General features: G+C 42.5%; 2 long non-coding RNA genes across 5 annotated transcripts in view; one reads left to right on the top strand and one right to left on the bottom strand.

The window, feature by feature from the left end:
- LOC147756603 (uncharacterized) overlaps positions 1-3,727 on the bottom strand; it is a 35,100-nt gene extending 31,373 nt beyond the window's left edge. Inside the window, exons 1-2 of one of the 3 annotated variants that reach the window (XR_015322743.1) lie at positions 3,424-3,671; positions 2,150-2,775 (exon numbers count right to left, since the gene is read on the bottom strand). This is a non-coding gene — a long non-coding RNA (uncharacterized LOC147756603). Of the gene's footprint in view, positions 1-2,149; positions 2,776-3,423 lie in introns of all 3 variants that reach the window. The other 2 variants (XR_015322749.1, XR_015322748.1) reach the window with 2 other exon arrangements.
- Positions 1-15,844, top strand: part of LOC111246615 (uncharacterized) — a 29,443-nt gene extending 13,599 nt beyond the window's left edge. Inside the window, exons 1-4 of one of the 2 annotated variants that reach the window (XR_015322756.1) lie at positions 3,941-4,368; positions 13,026-13,086; positions 13,202-15,075; positions 15,382-15,824. This is a non-coding gene — a long non-coding RNA (uncharacterized LOC111246615). Of the gene's footprint in view, positions 1-3,940; positions 4,369-13,025; positions 13,087-13,201; positions 15,076-15,381 lie in introns of those variants that run through there. The other variant, XR_002671735.2, reaches the window with a different exon arrangement.
- The last annotated feature ends 1,864 nt before the right edge of the window (positions 15,845-17,708 follow it).

The raw sequence follows: 17,708 nt of genomic DNA, 5'->3' as shown, positions 1-17,708 counted from the left end.
ATGCGCCACCATTAACCTCTGCAGCTTAGATAGTATTGCGTAAGTATATGCAAGCAAGAATGTCTGAATGGTACTGGCCAATCGATTAGCGTTCCATTTTAACGACCGAATATTTACTAAATATGTACAAAAGAAAGTGGTATAGTCAAAGGGAGTCCAAACCATAATTTCGGAGCACTGAACGATACTTCATTGCATAAGTGTCCGGCGTTATACCTCGTGCTATCATCGCAAACTCTGGCTACTGTTTATGCTTAAATTTAGTGTTTTATCTAACAGACACTATGTGAAGAGTTTCTATTTGTACTTTCACGTGCTTCGTATAAGTAAGGCCAGTTTCAATACTTGACCCACCTTCTCGATGTTTGGCTTTCAAGAGTAACAAAGCTGGATACCATAACTGACTAAAACGTTAACCTTCGATGGGGCCTTTAATACCTATTGTTGGCCTGATCTCTACCAAGTATTTTGATAGCCACTTCTAGCTGCAACCGACAGAGGTTAGAAGTGTTACTCTCTTCAAGCTGGATTAAGCCAATGATCAACACTATCTTGTGCCGAAACAAACCCACTAAAACCAGTCCAGCATTCAATCTCACGGGGCGCGATCTCCATAAAGCGTAACCCTAAAGCGGCCATAACCGCGCAACCGATGCGGGTAGTAAGTACGAACTGATCGAGCCTAGCTCGATCATAATTGTTCGCTCCTTGACACTGTTCTCCGGGGAGTGAAAGATTAAATATAAATAGGGAACACCATCCCAGATGGGACGGTAGCCAGGTGCAGCATAAGCCTATCAGAAGGGCGCAGCTCCATTTTGCGCTATGGGTTTACGCCTTACGTTGATGCCTAAATCTTTGTTCACTGGCTGCTTAGCATTAAGCTGGCGTCTATTTATACGCCTACTGACGACGACAACAGCGCATCAAAGAGCTATCTAGGACCATAGCAACTATTGCAGTAGCGACCTGTGCTGAAAGACGACTCGTAACCTACTGGGCTTTATGGGTATAACGTTGTCCCTAGCAACTGCCTAAATACGATGATTACCACTTGAATCTTGAATTTCACGTAGATTAGATATACATGCACTGTAGAAAAACAAAAGCGTGACATTGAAGTTTGCCACCACATTTAATGTTTGTTTACCATTGATTTTTCGAACAAATCCATTCCTTTTCTACTCAATGTATGTATTACCTTGGCAACGCTGAGCCGATAGCGCTTTGTTTCATTGAACAGATTTCTCAGGTTAGCTACAATCATGGGCTTTCTAACCTGTTTCTCAAGGCTGTCTCCTGGCTGAAGATTACCTGTCATTCACTGTTGATCGACAGTCCGATTAGTTCGTTACTGCGAAAGCGCATTGCTATAGATCTCGCTACATCACTTAGAACGAGAGATTTATCGTCAGATTCGGCATTTGGCGATCAATCTCAATGTTCTCATCCGCAGAAGAGAAAAAGATCATGTCCTCGATTTAGACAGTATTACATTGGAGATATAGTAGTAATATGGGTATATGTCGTTGTAGAAATATATCATGTTACAAAGGTAAACCTTTAGTTTAGGCTACATCCTAGCAAATTTCTATCTTCACTATAAAATGAAAAACGGAAACGATTATCTCGCCAGAGCACGTGAAGCCCTCTGGTAGAAACGGCCTGGTAGTGTCCTGCGGCTGGTAGTGTCGCATATTGGTATACAAACGATTAGAGTCAGAGATTTCTGCGTATGATGAGAAAAATTAGTGTGTTTCCTTACTTTACAAAGTACGTAACTTTATCGTTAGGCTACCGAGCCACAACGTATTCGATATTGCTATCATTGTTTAGCAGCAGCCATCTTGGCCAAGTTGCACCCAGAACAGCTTAAATAAATAGTTTTAGCTATTATATTGTAGCAGTCGCTGAAACAAGCCTTGGCCAGATAAAACGTACGACATTTAGCACATCGTGTCAATCGCTTAACGACTAAATGAACGATCGAGCAAGGTACGTACGGTTAAAAAAAGGATACTGCCCATCTGTAATACGGATGCAATTAATAGATAAACAAGTTAACGTAGTTTGTATCTATTTCGCCGCAGCACAGCGCATCAAAACAGCGCGTGACAGAACCTCTACTCAAAATACATCGTGTACATACGAGCTGACGTCCAGTTTGATCGCTCTCCACTCCGGGACGTTCTCTGGCGTTCCAGGCGGGATGCTTTTTGACTCATCAGTGGAACATACGATTTCCTGGTCCTGCGCTGATAGATTAACTGTTCGGGAGCAGTTGGCTTTCTTGCTGACAGCAGGACTGTAACAGCTGGCATTACCCATCTCGGAAGAGCATCTCATAATAATAACACATGTGTTCTCTGCGTCTATGCACTTGGCGCTGGAGCCATCTGTTTCAGTAAAATGCTTCGACTTCGTGCAGCCAATCTACTACTCAGTACGGGCCCTTCGTTCGCGTTCGTTCCTCTTTCACTATAGCAATCCCTACTGCTAACGTTGGTCTAAGGCCGCTTTCCACTAATTCGTCTGTTGGCGTTCTCACATTAGCTCTCAATGTGAAAATATAGAGAGGAAAGACAATAGACCTGTGGCTTATAGCGAGATTCCGGCCGGTTGCACACCTCTGTTTTCAGAACGCTTCTGTGATCTATGACTGCGTGAGCATCTAGACTTGGATCGGATGCGATTCCAGCGTTCCTCTATAGAACTACATCGCATGTGGAACTTTTCTTAAGGAAAGGGCATTTCTGTCCTTTTCGGTGGCATGATCTGTAATCATATTTCGTCGATTTCTAGACGGTCAGGAGGTCCTAAGGCAGTTTAACGTGGCTCAAGTTGCTGATAGCAAGTCATCTGCCATTTATCTTCGAGCTAGTTGGAACCAGCCTGACTTAACCGACACACCCCTCTCCTTACCAAAAAGCATGTCCTCTAATGAATGTTTTCGATAGTCTACAAGCTACAGAACCTTTGGCCGAGATAAGGAAACGAAGTAGACTTGCGGAAGCCATCTGGAACTTTTTCAACTAATTATGCGTGTCTAAAACATGCCTAAGTAGTATTCATTCGTGGCATCGTATTTGAATCCATCCATGATGGTATTCCAGAAGCTGCTCATGCATTATACGCCTGAGGCGTCTTACGGTATGAACTTCAATGGGATACCCCTGCGTATAACATTTGCAATACTAAATTTATGCCTGCTTATATGCCTTACTTCCTATACTCACGAACAACACTGTGCATTATTAATAGATGTATCCCAGCACTAAGTAGGTTGCCATCGAAACAAGATTGGAACGTAAAATCACAAAATCAAACGATCTCGACTAACTCAAATTGTGTTACTCGAACTATCTGACAACCAGTTGAAACACTGTTACATATTAAACAGTATATCTACACATTTACAAATACCTTCTTTCCATTGGCCTTCTGTCGTTATCGCCGCTCTTTCCTTAGAAATTAAGGGGGTTCAGTACGGCGGCAATAACGAGGAGACCAGTTTCCCCTTTGGGCAGTGAACTCCAAAAGTTGAAATACGATGTCACTTGTTTCTGTTCTTTTATTCTGGCCCCTCCTTTATCCACTGGTAGAGATTTGGTTACGGTAGCAGCATCATTACGCAGAGGGATCGAGAAAATGCAAAATAAAAAGAGGACGAACGCGGAAGGTTCGATGTTCGAACGCGGACCGATCAGTTCGCTCGCAGCTGACTGGCGATTAAATTAGCGTTGATTTTTCCGCTATTCGTGCGTGTGTGCGTGCGTGCGTGCGTGCGTGCATGCGTGCGCGAACAGTCATCCACTTTTTTGGCTTGTTGTTCTAGGCACGCGATGCGTGGGCAGCGTCTGCGTCGAGGACAATTGAAATGGCAGATTATCACTTCAGGAGTGCTCGTCTTATTTTCATTATACGTCACGTTTATGTTGTGCGTAGTACGGCTATACGTCGCTTCATTTCGTACGCCCTGTCCGTAATGTCTTCGCGCCATCTGCGCAATGTATCTATCTAACTGAGTAGCTAGCTCTGTCGTATGCAGACCACAAAGACGCTGTGCCTGTAGATGCGTGCTGACTTCAGTGGACACTTCACACCCACGAAGGCCAGCATAACAGCGAATCGGTGAATTCAATGCAGTCGACCTATGTATACGGGCATCCCTTGCTGGCGGCTGTCGTTGTAATCATTTGGTTTTTCGTGCTACAAAAATAAACTCAGATGTGGCAGTTCTCTCTCGCAGATGCAGTGCATGGGGCTGAAGTGTTTTCGTACTATAAACGGTCAGATAAGGATACAAGGACTAGCTGCTTTAATCGTAGCGGCCTTTACGCGAGAACAACTGTACCATCTATCAGAAACGTAAACACTAAAATGTTGTTTATATTTGATGATAAATAGCCAAAGTCGCATAAATGCCTAGAGTTTTGACGATAAAAAGAAAAGACAGTTAATACGTGAAATACAACTCCGAATATGATGAAATTTTAAGGCAAAGTATTGCAAGGCATTAAAAGTATTTTAAGGCGGCAAGTACTTTGTTAGGCAGGAGTGTGTATCGGTTCAGATTTGTTTACCTATATTGATGGAAGATAGACAAATAACAAGTACCCTGAGGAATAATTACGCGACCGGAATGGATACACAAACATTTGCTATTGTTGATATATAAATTCTTAGAAGTTCAGGTACGCTATACGTTCGGGCGATCTGTCGGAACGGTCGTTCCTTGCGTAGTGATGCGTCAGTACGAAAACAAATGCCGTCAATTGATTAAAAAAATCTATTTGTTGCGCGTACCAACGTGGAAAAATTTATTGGCATCGTTATGCCGTACCTTTAGTTACTTTGTAAATCGATAAGGCATGTTCGAAATTATCACTTACCAACGAGCGTCAACAAAGATTTACAGAGATGGTTGTAAAATTTGAGACTGACGTTTCCTTCTACGACTACCTTATGGAACATATATCGATAAAATTACGAATTTCTAGGGTTTTTTTTCAATAAGTAATCGCGAAGCTGGCATTCTATTTTTCTCAAAATTAATGAGCTCGTTCAAATTATACCTCTGACGAAATGTCTATTGGTTACCGTCTATCTTGAAATAGCATCAGACTCTACTTCCACATATCTCTAGTTTTTCTTTCGATGTGTCTTCTACCTAGACCTATGGAATCTTAACCGGTAGCACGATCAGCCAAGATCCATTATCGTTGTTTTAGCTTACGGGATAGCAAACCTATATAACAGTAGCACGACGGTCTATAAGTTCTGTCTTGTCCGCCCGTGATCTATGGGAAACTTACTCATCTTTCAATGTGCCTCTATGTACCCCTGGATTTGTATATAACACATCGCATAGTGCAGCCTGTCGTGCCCAATTCGATCATGGCAGGGCTGCAGTAGCCAAATCACGCTATTTTATCTGCCGTGCAAGTGACCCCCGTACTGATAGTTATCTAAATAGGTTGATATCTTTCTCCTTTCGGCTCGTTGTTGCTTCTATATTGGCTGCCAGCTCCCCAGGGTATCTTTAAGTGAGTTATAGATGATCAGCGGAGCTAATGCTGGAGATTACGGCAGTTGAGACGTCCTACTAGAGGAGACCGCCATCGAAGAGACCGCAATCCTGTGCGGCTTCTGTCAGGAAAAAAAAGCTTGGCAATGGTAAAATGTTATTTGTAGCCGCTGCTATGACGTCTGCAGCGATGGGTGACGTACGTAACAGAACGACGCATTCGCAATGCGGATTTTTTATAATCGTTTACCGTAGCTTGTTAATCGATCACTTACCGAAAATTGTACCGTGGCTGCAAGAGCAATGAAAAGATACCACAATTTTGTTATGGCAACGTTCTGGATAGACTTTTAATATTGACCGTAAGGAAACGGCTAAGGCTGAGCTTGGAATTACTTAAGACAACGCACACTTTTTCAGACAGCGATCGATGTAAAATGAACTACCGTTTCGTGTAGTCTACCTTCCACATATCAGAAAAGGTCTAGCTAGATCTAGATGGAAAGAAGTCATTTTAACTTTGGTTTTTTTGAGACTCATTGGACTCTTATCTCATTGTGAGTTATTGAAGACTCAAAGACACATAGTATACTTATATATATATAGTTAATTCCTTTCAGTAAGTTTGTTGATCTGATTTCTTCACTAAATCGGAATGTGTCGACCTCTAGATGCACTTCTCAACAGTGATAGAGACAGCTATTTAGAATAAACTGCGAGTTCATAGGTCAACCTGAACCTCCTGTGCTTAAGCAGTCGAGACATATGAACAGGTTATCAATATTCGCCCCCGCTATGAATTCGTGATGGTGACAGATTTAACTCAGATGAGACTGATCCGATCTCGGTCGGACCGGGGCAGCGAGAATTCGCGATGGGTGGTAGTAGCAGCTAGAAGAATGTAAGTGACTAGCTTATTGCCTATGTTTGAAATTCGAAAGCGATGACGCTTTACCCAAATACTTCAAATGAAATAATGTGTCCTTTCTTTTCGAAAATCCACATAACAGCGTCACAGTGTCTATGAGAAAAATTGCTTAAGCTGCATTTTTCGCTTCGTCCCTGTATCCCGAAGAAGTATTAAGGTTCCCTATGATAGCTGTTAATAGGCTACTCCGAGACGATGGTTAGCGATAAGAGTAATGGCTTCGGGGGTAGCGGTAGAGGGGAGGGGGGGAGGAGGAGGGGTGGCAGATATGCGGAGGTGTTTGGGTGAATTTGAATAATGAGAAAAACTAAATGATGCCTACTATGAGCTTGTAGCTATCATCTTTTATATCGGTTGTGCGTTACATGGGATTGAGACGAAACTGCAGGTGAAGTTTTGTTGTGATTTTGTTCTTTTTTTAAGATAATATGCAAGGTAAAGAAGCTGATTTTTCGCATTTTTAATGTATCTACATTGTTTTTTGTTCAAGGATATATGAGGCACTTTTGGGGCCAGGGACAGGAGATACATACCTCTACTGAGATATAAAATTAATTAATATTCAATAACAGAGCGACAATTCACTTTATCTCTTTATCACATTAACATGCTAGGTTTGTTGTTAAACTAATAACAATTCGTTATTTTGTCGGGAAGCATCGGATCTTGACACGGTTAAACGTCAAACACTTTCAAACAGAAATCCAAGACGGCGCCATCAGAAAGTGTCATGATCATTGCAACGAAGTGTATTAACAATGCTACGTTTTAACAATTTATTTATACTCTCTCACAGTTGAAAAAACGTGTTTTTTTTTCGTTCCATCAACTAAGTTTGTTAATGATTAATCAGAAATTCCCATAGCACTTATGTCTTTATGCGTACGTGGCTCAGATACTTAAGTTTTGTCGGAGGAGACGATGTTTGCGTCCGCAAAAAAAAAGACAACGGTTTATTTTCGCACTATTTGCTTAGTTTGTGGTCATATTATTTTTCTCGTTATAACAGATTTAGCTTAGGAATACACATAGACATAAGCAAACACATGCTTGATGCGTAGCGAAAAATGCTATTTGATCTGCGCTGTCGGAGCAGACGATAGGTGTAAAAACAGCCAGGCAAACAGGAGAAATCGGAGCTAGTTGGAGTTGAAGTCGGGGTCCGAGATAACCAATCGATAATACCAGCGTCCTTGACATGTGTCCGCAGAAGAATGCCAGCGATCGGTGAAGCCCCTCTACGAAGTCGACAGTGTTACGATTACTTTTACTGTAGCATACGCGTATAATGAGTTCGAGTGAAGGTGCATCGAGTGCCGCTTATAGGAGTTGATCCATCTGATTCTTTTCCGGGAACACCCGAAACATTTCGAGACACATCGATATGTACTCAGCGCTAAGATGAACGTAAACCTTTATAATGGTATCGCTATTTACGTTGTTGTCACGCAAACATAGTGTTTATGGAGAATCGTAATTGAGACAAGCTTTGTCTAGGCATACACGTATAGTAGTTGCATCGCGTTACATTGTGTCCTCCGGTGTTTTCCAAGAGAAAGAAAATGTTCGTCTATCTTCCTCACTCGAAATATATATTTGATAGGGCCTTTTGTTGTTCGGACGCCTACGTGTTTGCACCACTTTTATTGATTCTAGCTTGTACTAGGGGAAGGATTGCGGTTCTTTGTAATACGAGCAACGCCTTAGAGAATGGAATTATCGCGAAAAGCGACGTTATCATTTCTATAGCACTAGATTTGTCTACTCCTCGTGTGGTATGAGCCTGGAATGTACGATATATCATCGCTACATGTTTTTTTGAACAGAAGTTGCTATATCTTCTATATATATTCTATGTCCAGCTAGCAATTGTAGGTAAACAGCTTCTGCGTTCACCATTAATTCCTAGTTACCGTTTTATTGATAGCGCTCGGCAAGAGCTCTATACATTTCGAAGTCATAATGTTATGTCGTTTATATAATGTGCATACATTAAGCGTTGCGTTTGTGCGCTGGCGACGCTACTTGCAGTGGTATAGGTGCTCGGTATATTTCGTCGGTTTGCGTTTGTTATCAGCAAAGAAAAACACCTTACTGTAGACTGCCTGATAGTCTGTGTTTTTATTTAATCATATTTTACCAGATCTTTGATAGTTCGAAGACGTTGCCGCAATTCAGGCACATGTGCTCAGACGAACCGGCCCGTAGACCAGCGATAGACACCAAAAATGACAGAGCAGATCGAAATGTTACCTCACTCGTTGCTAATGTCGAGATGCTGACCGCTAATTCAAAGAAAACGGCCGCGCGTTAAAAAAAATACAACGTTTTCTGTTGTCGTCCCGCCACAGCGTCGCCGCGATCAGCGCGCGAGCTGAAACCACTATGCCGATCAGCAGTCCGAACGACGATATAATACCCAGTTCCCAAAGGCATGGCGACCCTTCTTAGCAAAAGCACCTTATTGCTGCACATGGCGTCGGAGCCGCCAGCGAAATTGACGTCGAGTGGGCAAAAGAGGGCACAACCCAGCTCACACTCTTAGATTCTGTCTAAGAAGAATGCCGACCTGGCTATATAGGTAACACTGTGCAAACCTGGTAATTATAACATTGACTTGACCTATAGTTGTTGTTATTGTTGTTACCATTAATCGTTCAGCTGTTGTCGAGACGCTTGGTGCTGTTCTGATCCGGCACGAACACTGCACACCGCACGACGAAACGTTTCCGATAGCTTCGTGCAGCGCTCTAGGCAGTATAGCGTCGCCGTCGTAAACTGCTCGCTGTCGACGTGACAAACCTAACGCTCAAAATCGTACCCGCTGTCAACTGGTTCACCGTATCACACTTCTATACTTTTCTTTCGTATTTCTATTTTCGCTCATGTTATTATTATTTTCACTATTGTTGCCGTTGTTGTTGTTATAACGATACTATACTTACGGCATCTCTGGGGGGGGGGGGGGGGGGGGGGGGGTTGATTTGGCTGAAGGAGAGATGGCTAGTCAAAGGACAAGAGCAGTGTCGCAAGTGCTTCTGACACTTGGACGTACCAGCGAACAGATACAAAAGCTGGCCTTTGTAAACAGCCGCGAACACATCCCGCTGAAGACGTTGAACGGCCTGCTGTCTCATCGCCAGTGAGTGGCTGGCCGATGCTTGTCCGTTGTTCCCGTGCGGTCAAGTTATGTGATACACAGTAATGATCAAAGAGAAGAGAAAGGGACTGGCGAGAGGTGGCCACAAGGCGGGTGAAGACGCGGAGCCGCCTCGTATTATAATAGTAAATAGCAGGCTAACGTATCGCGGATCGAATGCAGCCGCAGATGATGGACCTGCCGGACCATCAGATCATATAAAGTCTTCGCTTGTTCTCGTCTGTTGTTGCTTATCACGACGACGATGGTGACATCGAGCTCATGGCTCACGGTCGACGCTCCGAATCGAGGGAATTCACTCGTCGCCGAATTCGTTGGTGATCACATCAACGTCAGAGACGGGTATTCTGAATCGAATAAGGGAACCATCAACCGAGAACGGCAGTCACAGTCAGCTGATTTGCGGTGTTGTCGATCCAAATCGTTCCTTCATATTCAACTTTCATTTAAGGCTGACAGAATTACAGCATCAATAACGACGTATTGTTCTTCCGATAGCTAGTCAGTTCTCCATTGCTTTTTAGAGACGCGCCGATTATTCATACATTGCTCCAAAAAAGAGCATAATTGTCCAAGGAAATCTGACAAGGTGCTGAAACGTACGACCAGCTCGAGTGAAGCACAAACAGTCGTTGATGTAAATGTATGTAGCCTATTGGATATGTGAATATGATAGGGGAATCGGCATCTCAAGCTGGAAAAAATGATGAAGAAAGGTTGATGGTCGGTTATATGTTACACTTGAATGTATTATAAGCTATATAATGTTTTTAATGAAGCCAGAGGTGAAACGAACCTAAGTTGCACGTGTATGCTGCATCTAATTCCTAAAATACAGTTTACTCATCGATCGTTTATATGAGTTTTATAGCTGTATTTTCCATCTCGACTGTTCAGTGTATACATTGTTATGAAAGGCGTATTTCATTTGTGAAAGTGTGCATGATGTACATGCACTCAGCGTCTGCTATAACTCCAGTTTCGCCGATATTACCACACGAGTTCATGGTCGTTTGTCAATTTGATTAGGTTGTGACCTAGCGGGTTGTCCAAGTAACGCTCATTTTATTCTGTTTCTACCTTCTCGACGTCCGATTGAGTGTACAAGACCAGAACGATTTTGCTAGGCACTATCCAGTGGTTGTATGGAAAGCACAGAGGCCGCTCTGAGCACAGGGTCAAATCGGCCTTGTTGTGAATTAGGTGGATGTCATTTACATGGTGAGGAGTTTACGGAAACCGACTGTTTCCGTCATAGCTAATTGTCTGTCATGAACTACAATTTCGGCAAAGCTTTTTATCCTAGAAATAATTTCCTGCTGATGCTTCTCGACTCCCTCTTTGATCAACGAGTCTCGTCAGGCCAAATTTACTATACAGGATGCGATACAGCCATCCAGCCAACACTAATATGGAGAGAAGTAGCGTATAACCAGCAGGTATCGTTTGTGCGATCGACCTAACTCGTCATCTATCTCGCCGGACCAGGCAAGAACCTGGTTACCTACTTTGACGAAATAACCGCATAGCGCTAAAACTGCCAGTCAGCAGCCTTTACGCCAGAGGCTTCCGGCTAGTGTGGACAGAGTAGGGCAGGCCTTTTGACGACACAGACGGTCGCGTTCTCGGCTAAATCCTCTTTCGACCATCCCTTCGTTGTTTCCGATGTTGTCGAAAGCTTCCAATGGAGTCGAGCAAATCAAATAGACCTCGCTAAACCTATTACTGTGGCATACAGTCTAGACACAAGTGAGTGCACATATCAGGCAGAACACAGGGTTAGCATATGAAAAGCGATGGCGCACAAAAACGAAGAAGATGAAAGGGGCATTAAAATAAAGAAGTGCGTAATGAAATAATACATGGGCGGCAAGAAAATATCATGCATAGTTTAGGCTTCCGTTAAGGAAATATGGTGTAGATATATGAAAACGGGTTGAACATGGCTGAGCATCACTTTGTGTTGAAGCGTTTTTTGTTTCACAGCCTTTATCTTCTAAAACATAGCCAGTTTAACAAGTAATTGCATTGACTGTACCCGCCTTGGCTGACAGTGGAACAAAAAAGAACATGCAAGATATAGGCCGGGTTCCTGTTCAAGCTAGTATCTATTGAAAGTGCACCTAACGACTTCGACATGCTTCTTTCGTGCGTCTTCTAACTCGATATCAATTTTTTGCATGAATTAATATTATATTTATACTTACGATCATGTAACGAAGTGTAGAGTGTCCTGGTACATGTTTTATACTAGGATACTGAGTGATAGTTTTTGTTGTTTTGAACAAACCTGCTGTAATTTTGGTCCCGTCATTTCTCCTCGGCGCAGAACGCTGTCTGTTGATGTCCTATTTTCTGTGGCCCAGTAGATTACAAGTAACACGGGATTGCTTAGTTGAACAGCCTCAATGTCGGTTAGTTCAAACGTCTTTTCAAACAATCTGTTCCTCTATACAGCCTATCTGGCTATTTATCAACCTCATAGGCACCTTAGTGGATCAATGCCCCTTGTTCTAACGGTCTTATAGGCAATCTTTCTATTATCTGCGACTGTGCCACTAATTCGATAAACCACAGCGTATACCGTGTATGTGAATCCCAACAATACAACTCTGGATGAGAAGACCTCCGCACAGTTCAATTCTGAGCAGTTTTGACGCCGCACTCGCGCCATCGAGCAGCCCGTTTCTATCTATTTGTTCCCACATTGGCGAGAGGCCACCCGCATAGCAGACCAGTGTATTTAGGACCATATTACGGGTCGCCTACATCGAAAAGGTAGTACACACCCCATTTAGAACTCGAAAAAGTTGTCGTTTCATTGGATACCATTGTATCCATAGAGAACAGAGAATATCAAGGTTCTCCAGGGGTCTCGTGGCAGTTTATAGGAGAATCACGCGAGTGTACTCGTAGAAACGAGCCTTTCCTAGAATTCCAGGACTATTTATGCAGACGAATTACTGTTACCGAATTTCCCTCAATCCCTAGCTCTTTGCCGCTCTAGCAGGCAAATACGTAAACATAGAGATGTTACGTAAGGTATGATGTTCTTCCTAACACAATATTTGTGTCACTTTTATGTTTGTATTTTAAACTGCCAGTTTCCTGTCTCTAAATCTGGCGTACATCATAGTTTCTCCGAATCTAGGTACTATACATTTAACGAGGCTCATCGGTTCACACACGATAATATCAACTTTTTTACTTATTCCGCTGGAACACTTCTCTTCGAACGTACAGAATTCATTTCGTAGATAAGATGTAATAGATTTTTTATTATAATAGAATATTCGATTTTAGCAAATAGCGCACACTAACTAGACTCAGCTGATTACTATGATCTTCATCTGCAATAGATAATCTTGGCTATCGAGCTTCACGCGTTTAGCATTCACTGCTATTTTCAGGTACGGTGCGCAACACTGAAGACGTTATTAACGTCAGAGCGAGATTGAAGCAGTAACAAAGGTAACGATAACGGAACTTCCATTCTCTCGACACTTGAACAGCATCTTTTTGTAGCAATATTATTGTTGACGCTTAGCAATAATGGTGACGCGTCACGACTTTTTGCTACTTCTAGATTCGTAGACGAATCACTGGACGCTGACCAAATACGCGTATGACGTATGGCAGAGCAGAGCGTCCGCTGTCCGACCCGGTACCTATTGTTGAGGCTCTTCACGCCAGTCAAAGGCCATGTCGCTCTTCTCGGAATGGTCGCCAGCGGCAGATCAATGAAGAATCGCATATTGAAATGACGGTGTCACTGTAACAGATTCCTATGATCGATAGATATATGAATAACTTGCGAAATATTATATACAATATTGTGCATACGAGCAGCCAACTATCGAACTATAATACAACTTCACCCGTTGAGTCGCATGTTGCTCCCAACTTCGAGGCTTCACAAACTGCGCATCGGCCGATTACGGCGATATGATGATAATGACACACGGTATTGCCAGTGAACAAATCTTAGTACGAACAAAGGAGGTAAATCTATGAAATGTTCCATGTTCAGATACAAAAACAACTCGAAACGGTTTTGGTGCTGATTCTTTTTATTCTAAACGTTTAATAGAAGCTTATGAGAGGTGGTCGACATGCGATTATCGATATCTAGAGAAAACGACCCACAGATTGACATACAACGTTTGTGTTACCGTGTCCTGGCAACCGTTGAACTGCATTGTGAGAATTCAATATTTATAACGTAACCAGCGATGTGACCTACATACTTTATAATTGTCTTATTACCCAACACTGTGTTTCTACTTGTCAAAAGTGGAAAATAGCCAACTTTATAAACCGCGTAGACAGTCTCTTGAAAAACGTACAGGCGGATCAAAACTAGGGCTTCTTGAGGTGACAATGCTATAATGAATGATACGATCCAAGGGATACGGCCCACGAGGTGGACAGTAGGTCTGGTTTGGCCGTACGCTATCGTATAAGCGATTTGTAATCTAGAAAATTTTGTGACCCCTTCAACTTGTAACTATGATAGACCAGGCATCCGAATTTCGTTTTTCCGATTTAAAGAAAGTTAAAACTGTCCACTCTTCAAGCTACTCCATTTGTTCTTTACCATTTCATTATCTTTCGTATACAAAAATACAAACAATTTTCTCAAAACGTGGCCAAAGAGTAGGCCGATGATAGTACCTGCTGCGTATAATTTCTTTCGAATATTCGTCACGGAAAAAATGAAAACAACCGAAGTCAAAATTGAAATTTATAGCTTCTCGAGCCGAGATGAACCTTTCAGTTTTACTTCACCTTTTATAAAGTAAAATTTTTTAGAACCTACCATAAAAGTTTTCTCTATAATGAAACCACAAACACACCAGCGTCTAGTTTATAGATCATCTTCCCTATAAACATCAGACAATATCAGATGATCGGTCAATCAAGTAAGTAAACTGTTACAACAAAAATAGCTAGTAAATATCCATCTTGCAGGTCGAATGCTTCGTATTAGGACAAGGACCATCTTAACCTTGTCGGGACACTGTAAATAGCGGACCACTTATCAGGACAGTAGTAGTTCCCTTAACTTCGCCGAGGAATGACAACGGGTGCTGCTTGTTGAACACGTCTCGTTCAAAATGCCACTCGCAGGCCACTGTGGAGTGAGACTTAAGCCTACTGCATTGGCATATTCCTGCGGAGTAGCTTGCGGATGTGGTAAATATTACCTGCGACGCAGACTATCGTTCCTTCATCGTATCCGACACAGCACTAAAGACGTCCACATAATTATTTCATTCGTTCCCCCCAACGTAAGGCCACTTCTCTGTGACGACTGACTTCTGTCCAACAACCTGATTAGATATTAATCATGTCGATAAATTTATCTCGAAGCGTTACGTCATCGGAAAAACAAAGACTGACGGAAACAAGGACAAGCTCCTGAACGGGATAGATAATCGACGCTGCTATTTCAGGCTGGTGCGTCAGTTATTAGAATTTTCGTGCTTAGCCAGACTAACAGAAACCTCATCATAATGGTTATTTACTTAAAAGTATTTATGTCAGAAATGCTATATTCTGTCCTATACTTTCGTCGAAGTGTTGCCCTCCCAAAAAAACGAGTTTCGTAAGTTCCAAAAGAAGTAAAAGTGCTTCATCAAATGTGAATGCTTGTGAAGACAAGACAAGCTGAGTTGTTGCTTCCTTTGTGATCACTCTGAGTATCTATCGATGAATATGACATGCAATAATAATAATGTTCAATATGAGGCTTGTCATTCACAGGTGGTATAAACACACCTTTCAATCGACTCGTGGTATTACTCGACTGGGACAAGTTAATTCGAACTGTAGGTGTCGGCCCATTCCGTCCGAGTTGAAAGTTACCTGGAGCCAGTGGATGTTTTTTCAGTCAGTGCCGAGAAAATATTTGGGGAGTCACGGCTAGCAGAGACGGAAACAAAATATTATGGCCCATTTTTCTTCTCCTCTGATAAATACCGGAACAGTACAGATGAGAACTACACAAGCACAGCAAACAAAGGTGATGAACGGTGTCCAAAATTGTATGATAGAAAAAGATAGAATATGCATAATAAAAGATCAATGGACGCCGCGTTAAGTATCACTCATCGCAGGCTTCGTTTGTCGTACACGTAAGCAAGCTCCGTTAACATTTACGAATTAACTGCGATTGGCTGAAGGAATGACGCAAGCGATTATTTTATATTGAATAAAGTACAAAGTGTTTACGGGCCAAGCTGAGATAACCTAGCTTTCTCTGGATATATAGTTGCTTTGTTCTAGTAACAGTATAGCTTCGTTGCTATACATTATTCTGTTACCTAGTAGTTAGTAACGGCTACAAACTATTCTGCCTTTCGTTTCGTATAGAATTGTCCTTACAGTGAGCGCGTTGCCGCTAACGTAAATCGAGCAAAGTAAAATCGGCCTATAAGACAGCAGAGAACAAGCAGCAGTCGTCGTAAATTTGTTGGTCGATTCCTGGAGCTCTATGATTACGATCATGTGCAAAAGCGGAAGAATATCGACATTGAACCTTCCAGGTGCAGCTTGGAACGGGGTGTCTTTCTTGCGTCTTCTAATGAGAATGCTACAATGCCACATCATTATCGAACCGCAAGAGGCGGTGGCGGTGCCTTTGGGAGGAATCTTCAGAGTAGGAAGCGGGGCTCCTGCTGTCGGACAAACGAGCTTGGAAGGGTCACACTGAATGCATGTAGAGGGAATTTGTGAATGAAGGCACTCAAAGAAGCTCTTTGGGTGCCCATAGAAAAAAAGGCGCGGTGGACCTACCGCGTAGTAGCTTGTTATGGCTGATACCTCCACGGTAAGCTTTCGTTGTACTGATGATCCTTAGCGTTTCGCAGAAGCTCTGTCACACATAACCACGCCTCTATCTAGGCTCTTTAGCTTAGCGCTGAGAAAAGCGCCTTGATACTCGTTCACAGGTGCCGAAAATACGCCCTTAAACAACCGATATAACACTATTACAAACAAATATTATTATCGCTATTAGCTATTAGAAAATAGGTTAACATTTGGCGCATGTCTCGAGTTCCACTCTTCAAAATAAGGCTAAACGTAATCAATAGTCGATCGGCTCGAGCCGGCTTATTAACAGTTCAGTTCAATCCAAAGATGCAGTACCCTGTATACTTTGACTGCATGCTGCCCTCGTTTGCACACACAGCTTTAAGAAACGAGATAGGCAAATCAAGACATTCAAAAAGGCTCTTCCAAGTTTTAATTGCTCTCGAGAGAATAAACAAAAATCTATATGAACAAAATATTATACACGAACACAGACATAGAGAGACATAATAATCAGGCTCTATACATCGACACATACGTCATGATAAGCCCAAACAGTTTCCAGCGCTATCTAAGTACGATAATAGCGTTTACTGCCGTGTACAGGTCTGCCGATTTTTTCTTTCAATTAAAACTGGTAACAAAAACGCGTGAATTTCTGTAAAGCTGTATAACCAGGACAGGCTCAGACGGAAATATATATACCTTTATGGCACAAAATGGGTCTACCCATCCATCCATCTATCGGTCTGCTAACCTCTATTAACTGCTTCCCCTCTTTCCATCACCATGTCTCTTCGAAAATCCTACAGCAAGCAGTAATATCATAGTTTGTAATTGACAGCACTAGCACTGGCACTGGCTACTTCACCTTGCCCAAGATCCCGTAGTATCATGAAGATTTCGTTGTTTTTGTCGCCGCGTCAGCAGCTGCTACGGTATGATAGGAGCGCAAGCGACAAAAAAGCATCTGTATGATTCCAGCAGATCAAATGGAAATTAATCCCAGTCTGTTCATAATTTCTACATTATTTTCTGTTGTCGTCGTCGTCGTCATGACCGTAAGCTGTTATCGGTCAGTCAGCCGGACAGTGGCACCTGTGGCGGTATCTGTCACAGACAGAAACGCCTTTTCAGGCAACCATACTGAGCAGAACAACGTTCAAGCACACGTATGTCGACAAGATCATTGTTAGCACGAAGGGCGCTGGCCGCTGGCCGCTGGAGGAGTATCCCTTACTATTCCTCATTTAGAACAGATCTAGGTGCACTGTGAA

This window comes from Varroa destructor, unplaced genomic scaffold (assembly GCF_002443255.2).
Source record: "Varroa destructor unplaced genomic scaffold, Vdes_3.0 BEIS01000003.1, whole genome shotgun sequence".
Lineage (NCBI taxonomy): Eukaryota > Metazoa > Arthropoda > Arachnida > Mesostigmata > Varroidae > Varroa > Varroa destructor.
The sequence above is the reverse complement of the archived record's forward strand: the minus strand, read 5'-3'. Positions and strand labels throughout refer to the sequence as shown.